At 40.2% G+C, this 6,948-nt stretch overlaps 1 long non-coding RNA gene across 1 annotated transcript; it reads right to left on the bottom strand.

The window, feature by feature from the left end:
• Nucleotides 1–1,121: 1,121 nt before the first annotated feature.
• On the bottom strand, nt 1,122–5,912 carry LOC138245575 (uncharacterized). The gene is made up of 2 exons (XR_011194139.1): nt 4,895–5,912; nt 1,122–3,462 (listed from the first exon to the last, which is right to left on the bottom strand). It is a non-coding gene; the product is annotated as an uncharacterized lncRNA (long non-coding RNA).
• Nucleotides 5,913–6,948: the final 1,036 nt, after the last annotated feature.

The raw sequence follows: 6,948 nt of genomic DNA, 5'->3' as shown, positions 1-6,948 counted from the left end.
AAAGCGTAATAGTAGTCTTGTTCATTAAACATAATGAGTGAAAAACTAAACATGGTGAAACATCTAAATTGAGAGTGTACATGTGATTTCTGAACTAATTCAAGCTCCATATCCCAGAGAATGGTGCTAGTAAGAACATTCTGGATTGCCACATTCTGGAAACACTACATATGAACCCTATTACTTTTTCAACTTACTTTAAACTGGGCCCTACAGAAAACCTTTAATTTCTGACTGCATGTTTTACAGAGCTCTAATCCATCTAGAATGTTTTGCCTTCAAGACAAATATTGATATCAGTTCATGTTAACTGTGGGTAAACCTTTTTAGTTTCAAATATTTGTATTTACATTTAGTCAAGTTTACAAAACCACCACCTACATCCTTAGGCCAGCAGAGCGCTATGCTTGTTGTGAAGCACACAAAAAACATAAAAACTCCCTTATAGTATCCACCCACACTTAGCAACCAACAAAACATTTCCAGCCTGTCCAGGGCATGCATATGGTACACATAATATTTAGGTAATATCTTTTTGTGGTCCCTATATGGCATTCAGTCCCTCCTAATGTGTTCTGTTTGGTTCCTGAGTTGTCTACTGGGACATGAGTCCTAGTCCTAAGCATTGAACAGAAGCCTGGGATAACCTGATGACCATCAGGTAAGGGGCTGTTGAAGTTTCCTATGTACTCTAGATAAGATGTGTATAGTTTGTGATTTGTTTCTGTTTCACAGTCTGAGTAATTTTCTCAATTTCAGGGGTATGCCACAACCTACTAAGCCAGTAAATATTTAGGGGTGAAGACCCCCATTTCCATTTCTAGGTGAATACATTAATTGCATGATTATTTAAAAACTGTTGCAATGCAATACACAATTAGAACGATAAAAGTACATAAACGTCACACAAGGTACCATCACCATACCACCATCTGGGGGAGTATTTTATGGATATTTTAAAAAGGGGTTCCCTTCCAACAACCATTGCAATACAATACACAATTATTATATTAATGTGCACAAAACAACTCAAGGTGCCATCCCCATGTGTAGTGCTTTCCTCTTATTTAGTTTCTAAGCACTAACATAACACAACAGAAATGCACTTCTGAGGTCAAAGAAGACTTTTATTGTTATTTTATTCTTCCCCAACCACAATGTTTATGAATGAATGACGAATTAGTAGCTTTCAAGTCCGCGTTAATCAAACAAAATATATCAGTTTGCAATATACACAGCAGGTTATATTTATAAGATATTGAATGCAAAGCAAAACAAATACTTCACCGTGTAGGAACTATTTACAGCTACATCTTTCTAAGGTCTGCAAGCTGAGGACCCCTGTCAGCCGCGAGAAAGAGTGTCATCTACCCACACGGGATGCTGGCAACTGGCGCCAAGCTCCAGCACGAGGTCCGGCAGATTCGAATCTGACTCTCTGCAGCCTGTTACATTCGTTACAAAGGTGTGCCCCCTCCCCTCAGACCTGGGAAACTGAGCAAGCCTTTTGGAGACTGGCCAGGTCTCCAAGACTACTCCTGCTCCCAAGCTCAAGGGAAGAGAAACGACGCCCATGTACTCTCTCTTATCAGGTCTAGTCTACTGTGAGAGCAAAACATCTTGGTTCTCTGGTGCAAAAACACAGCTTGGAAAAATACAGAACTCCACGTTAAAGGCAATGGGCAGCTAACCTAAATATCAAATTCAATGTCATGTTAAAGGCAATAGGCAGCTAACCTAAATATCAAATGCAATGTCTAGTGTCATGTCAAAGCCAATAGGCATCTAAGCTGAATACAAAATACAATGTCTTATATCATGTCAAAGCCCATAGGCAGCTGAGCTGAATACAAAATGCAATGTATAATATCATGTCAAAGCCAATAGGCAGCGGAGCTGAATACAAAGTGTAATGTATAATATCATGTCAAAGCCAATAGGCAGCGGAGCTGAATATCATGTCAAAGCCAATAGGCAGTTAAGCTGAATACAAAGTGTAATATATGATATCATGTCAAAGCCAATAGGCAGCGGAGCTGAATACAAAATGTAATATATGATATCATGTCAAAGCCAATAGGCAGAATATCTAATAGCATGTCAAAGTCAATAGGCAGCTAAACTGAATACATCATGTCAAAGCCAATAGGCACAATACAGAATGTAATGACTAATGCAATGTCAAAGCCCATAGGCGGCTAAACTGAACAAAACATACCATGTGCTACTGGTGAACATTGAGCAACTAATATGCGCAGTGGTGAAACACAAAGTCATTGGTCAAAACAAAACTCCATCAAATAGCAGGACATTCCGCCCTTTGACCAATGAATTTTTGTTTCACATATCTCATATGTCAAACAAACAAAAAAAAACATCAGCACAAAAAAAACATTATGATCAAAGCAATCCCTGTAAAGCAATAGAAGTGAATTAACACATTGATTTCATAACCTTTCACATCAGATACATCTACATAAAAAAAAAAGACTGGGCAATTTTTATACTCTGAATGAGTCTCTAATTCAACAGTGTTAGCAATTTGATGTGGCATGAGTTCTGCTCATGTAAAGGTGCACGGTCCACCTGAAAGGTTTTCTGGAAGGTAAGCAAAAGTCAGAGTTCCATACGAGAGGGAAAAAAAAAAAAAAAACACAGCAAACAAGTTGAACTTGAACTGAAGGCGCAGTTTGCGCAAAATGGATCCATGGTGCTGGCACTTTACTCAGCCAGGTTCAGGTTGGGGATTCGGTCCCTTCCCCGACCCCACACGCACACACCGGAAGGGGGACCACACAGCACACTCAGGGACAGTGGCGAAACATGGTCGGATCTGCAAAAGAAACAAGTATGACTTTTCTTGCAAATAACATTTTTCATTTAAACTGCACCCTTCCTCTTTTTTTCCCTGTTTTATAATCAGCAGGACGTTTTTGGGGCCCTTTGTTATATTCTCTGCAGGTTCTGGAGGGTCACTTGGGGCGTCAGCCCACACATCAGCACTGAGGTTTTTATCTGCTGCACCACAGCTTCCCTTTTCTTGCACTGTCAGAAGGGCTGGGGCAGACTCCTTCTTTACCAAACCTCCATTCACTGCATTTTCGCCAATTTGGGCCATTCTGTCTCCAATTTGTATGAATAAATCAGATTCTTTTCTAGGTATCAGCATAATTTCGATTTTTCCTTGGTAATTTGCAACAATCACTTTCCCTAAAACCTGATCAATTTGCCATTTCTGTTCTGGTAACTTTCCTCTCCCCAACTGCTCTGTGACTGCTTGCATGACAGATTGCTTTTGTGCGTGCTGCACAGTTTTTATCAAATCTAGGGGAATGGGCATCTCTCTCATCTCTGCCCACCTGTAAGTGGCCTTTTCACATTTCTGGGGCACCCACATAGCCATCCCCACTAAGGCAGAATTCTGGGTGAACACTTCTCTCTCTGCATTTTTCTCATTAACATCTGCAAGGTAATTGAACCAGTTAGGTACAAGCCATGTGGCTAAAACATTATCAAAGAACCAAAAATCAGCGTAAAAATGACACATCTCACGTAGCTCTTGCTTTAAAATCTGACACACATATACAACTCTGTTCCTTCTACGGTGCCAGAAAACAACATTTCAGTCAATGAATCATCAGTAAAACAAACATGCTTTTTATCTTCAGTAGACACGAATTCAAATGGTGCACACAATTTCATTGGTAATTCTTTTATCTGTGGTACTCTAGCCCTGTCTTGCAAGTACCAGATCCATTGTATGATTCTAGCTAGGGGCACTATTTTCTTTCCTTGTTCATGATTTAAATATACATAAGTATTTCCTTCTTGCACTGCGCAGAAACCTAAAGTCTGCATTATTTCATTTGCCAAATCACAAGCGCGCAGCTGCATATTATTTTTCACAGTGACCATGTACAAAAGTGTTAGGATTTCTCTCAAATGAGGGCTATTCTTTTTCCAAAAATCAAACAAGCTAATGAAACTCGGGGTGTCTTGCTCTAAAATCCTTCGTTTTTGTGCATTTTGCAACGGTAACTCGTAAATCACATTCTGGTCTCTCTCCGTGTTATCAGTTAAGGAATGCATTTTGGCTGCCAAAAACCCTGGCTCACACGGAAACTCAGTGCAGCTCGGAGCTGTCTTAACCCCCTCATTACTGGAATGGGACAAGAAAGATTCTTCAAAAACAGCCTTTTTATAACTTTCAGTCGGGCTAATTTGCTCACGTAAATTCCTATTTTCATGTTCCAACTGCCTACATTTCTCCTGCATTTCTCTGTAAGCAGATAAAGGTATCCAGACCTTTCTGTCATCATTACTTCCAAAACACACTTTTTCTACATATATACAACGGGAATTATTTCTCAAAACATTATCAGGCCTTTTAGCTACACATGCATTTTCTTCTGTAATTCCCCAAACAGAAAACAATTCACAGTTTTTCTTAGCACCACCAGGCAGTTCATCAACACATGTATTCTCAGACATGGTCTGCCGTGCTACTGTGATTCTCCAAACAGAAAACAATTTCTGTAATTCTCCAAACAACAAAAAAACAATTACACTTTTAAAGTGTGCACTTAGAAATCTACTAACTCGTCAAACCCCTTCTTAATCACCTCTTAATGACCGACCCCACTCCTGGTACCAATTGTAGTGCTTTCCTCTTATTTAGTTTCTAAGCACTAACATAACACAACAGAAATGCACTTCTGAGGTCAAAGAAGACTTTTATTGTTATTTTATTCTTCCCCAACCACAATGTTTATGAATGAATGACGAATTAGTAGCTTTCAAGTCCGCGTTAATCAAACAAAATATATCAGTTTGCAATATACACAGCAGGTTATATTTATAAGATATTGAATGCAAAGCAAAACAAATACTTCACCGTGTAGGAACTATTTACAGCTACATCTTTCTAAGGTCTGCAAGCTGAGGACCCCTGTCAGCCGCGAGAAAGAGTGTCATCTACCCACACGGGATGCTGGCAACTGGCGCCAAGCTCCAGCACGAGGTCCGGCAGATTCGAATCTGACTCTCTGCAGCCTGTTACATTCGTTACAAAGGTGTGCCCCCTCCCCTCAGACCTGGGAAACTGAGCAAGCCTTTTGGAGACTGGCCAGGTCTCCAAGACTACTCCTGCTCCCAAGCTCAAGGGAAGAGAAACGACGCCCATGTACTCTCTCTTATCAGGTCTAGTCTACTGTGAGAGCAAAACATCTTGGTTCTCTGGTGCAAAAACACAGCTTGGAAAAATACAGAACTCCACGTTAAAGGCAATGGGCAGCTAACCTAAATATCAAATTCAATGTCATGTTAAAGGCAATAGGCAGCTAACCTAAATATCAAATGCAATGTCTAGTGTCATGTCAAAGCCAATAGGCATCTAAGCTGAATACAAAATACAATGTCTTATATCATGTCAAAGCCCATAGGCAGCTGAGCTGAATACAAAATGCAATGTATAATATCATGTCAAAGCCAATAGGCAGCGGAGCTGAATACAAAGTGTAATGTATAATATCATGTCAAAGCCAATAGGCAGCGGAGCTGAATATCATGTCAAAGCCAATAGGCAGTTAAGCTGAATACAAAGTGTAATATATGATATCATGTCAAAGCCAATAGGCAGCGGAGCTGAATACAAAATGTAATATATGATATCATGTCAAAGCCAATAGGCAGAATATCTAATAGCATGTCAAAGTCAATAGGCAGCTAAACTGAATACATCATGTCAAAGCCAATAGGCACAATACAGAATGTAATGACTAATGCAATGTCAAAGCCCATAGGCGGCTAAACTGAACAAAACATACCATGTGCTACTGGTGAACATTGAGCAACTAATATGCGCAGTGGTGAAACACAAAGTCATTGGTCAAAACAAAACTCCATCAAATAGCAGGACACCATGCTGCCATCCGGGTGGAGTATTTTGTGGAGATTTAAAAAAAGGGGCTTGCTTCCGCCAATGTGCTGTGAAATGAGTGGGTCCCAAGCCTTTAGAATGACAGACAGGAATTAAGTCACACCAAAGGGAGAATTCAATGATCCTGGTGGGCCCCCCTCTCCCAGAGCAAAACAGATTTCCATAAAAAGCTATTTAAATAAAACCCAAACAAGGCCATATTAATTAGTGCAGCGGATTGTTGAGGAACAGCTTCTATAGTCATTAATCTGAAAACAGTGCAAGGGCCAAAGATAAAGTGCAGAATATCTAAATTATGATTAAAATTACTTCAGAACTCAAGGTGATTGAAGAGTGTAAGCTTTGCCAGTAAAAAGTGCAGATGCAATAAATTTAGAATAAATTTAAAAAGTACAACAAAATTCAAGGTGGTTCTGGAACTTCCACAGTATCAATACAAAGTATAGGGTCAAGGGTCTAGGCAGGGGCCAAGGCTGTTGTAGTAATAGACCCTCAAACACCAGATGAGACCTGTAGGGCATTCTAAGTAGTAAACAGCAGCAGAGGCCAAAAGCCAAAGTGGTTAATTATCTAATCATGCCCCGTTCCCTATAAGAATATTCCTGTCGGTTTGAACCATGGCCTCCTCTTTTCGTGAATCAGTTCAGGAATTTCACCAGTGCACAATTTAACCTGGGGTCCCTAAGATCAAAGAAGGCCAAAATTGCCTCTCTCCAAGACCCTATGCCCGGGGCATTCCATCCTCTTCGTGATAGTTCGTTCCGGTTCTTCAATAGGGCAGACCACAGGCACAGTATGTGGAGAATGTCTTCCTGACCCTGTTCGTATAGCCGGCAATTCCCTGGCTCCTCCCATCTTCTCCATACAGGAAAATAAATTGGTGTAGGTATTATCCCCATTATATATTTCATAAACTGTACCTTTGTCCAATCGTTAAAAAGTTTGCTTAGGTAGATTTGTGGTTTCAACTGCGTATAGGTTTGAAGAGTCATCCAGCTGTGTTTACGCAG

The sequence above is a fragment of the Pleurodeles waltl genome, chromosome 7, assembly GCF_031143425.1.
Source record: "Pleurodeles waltl isolate 20211129_DDA chromosome 7, aPleWal1.hap1.20221129, whole genome shotgun sequence".
Lineage (NCBI taxonomy): Eukaryota > Metazoa > Chordata > Amphibia > Caudata > Salamandridae > Pleurodeles > Pleurodeles waltl.
The sequence above is the reverse complement of the archived record's forward strand: the minus strand, read 5'-3'. Positions and strand labels throughout refer to the sequence as shown.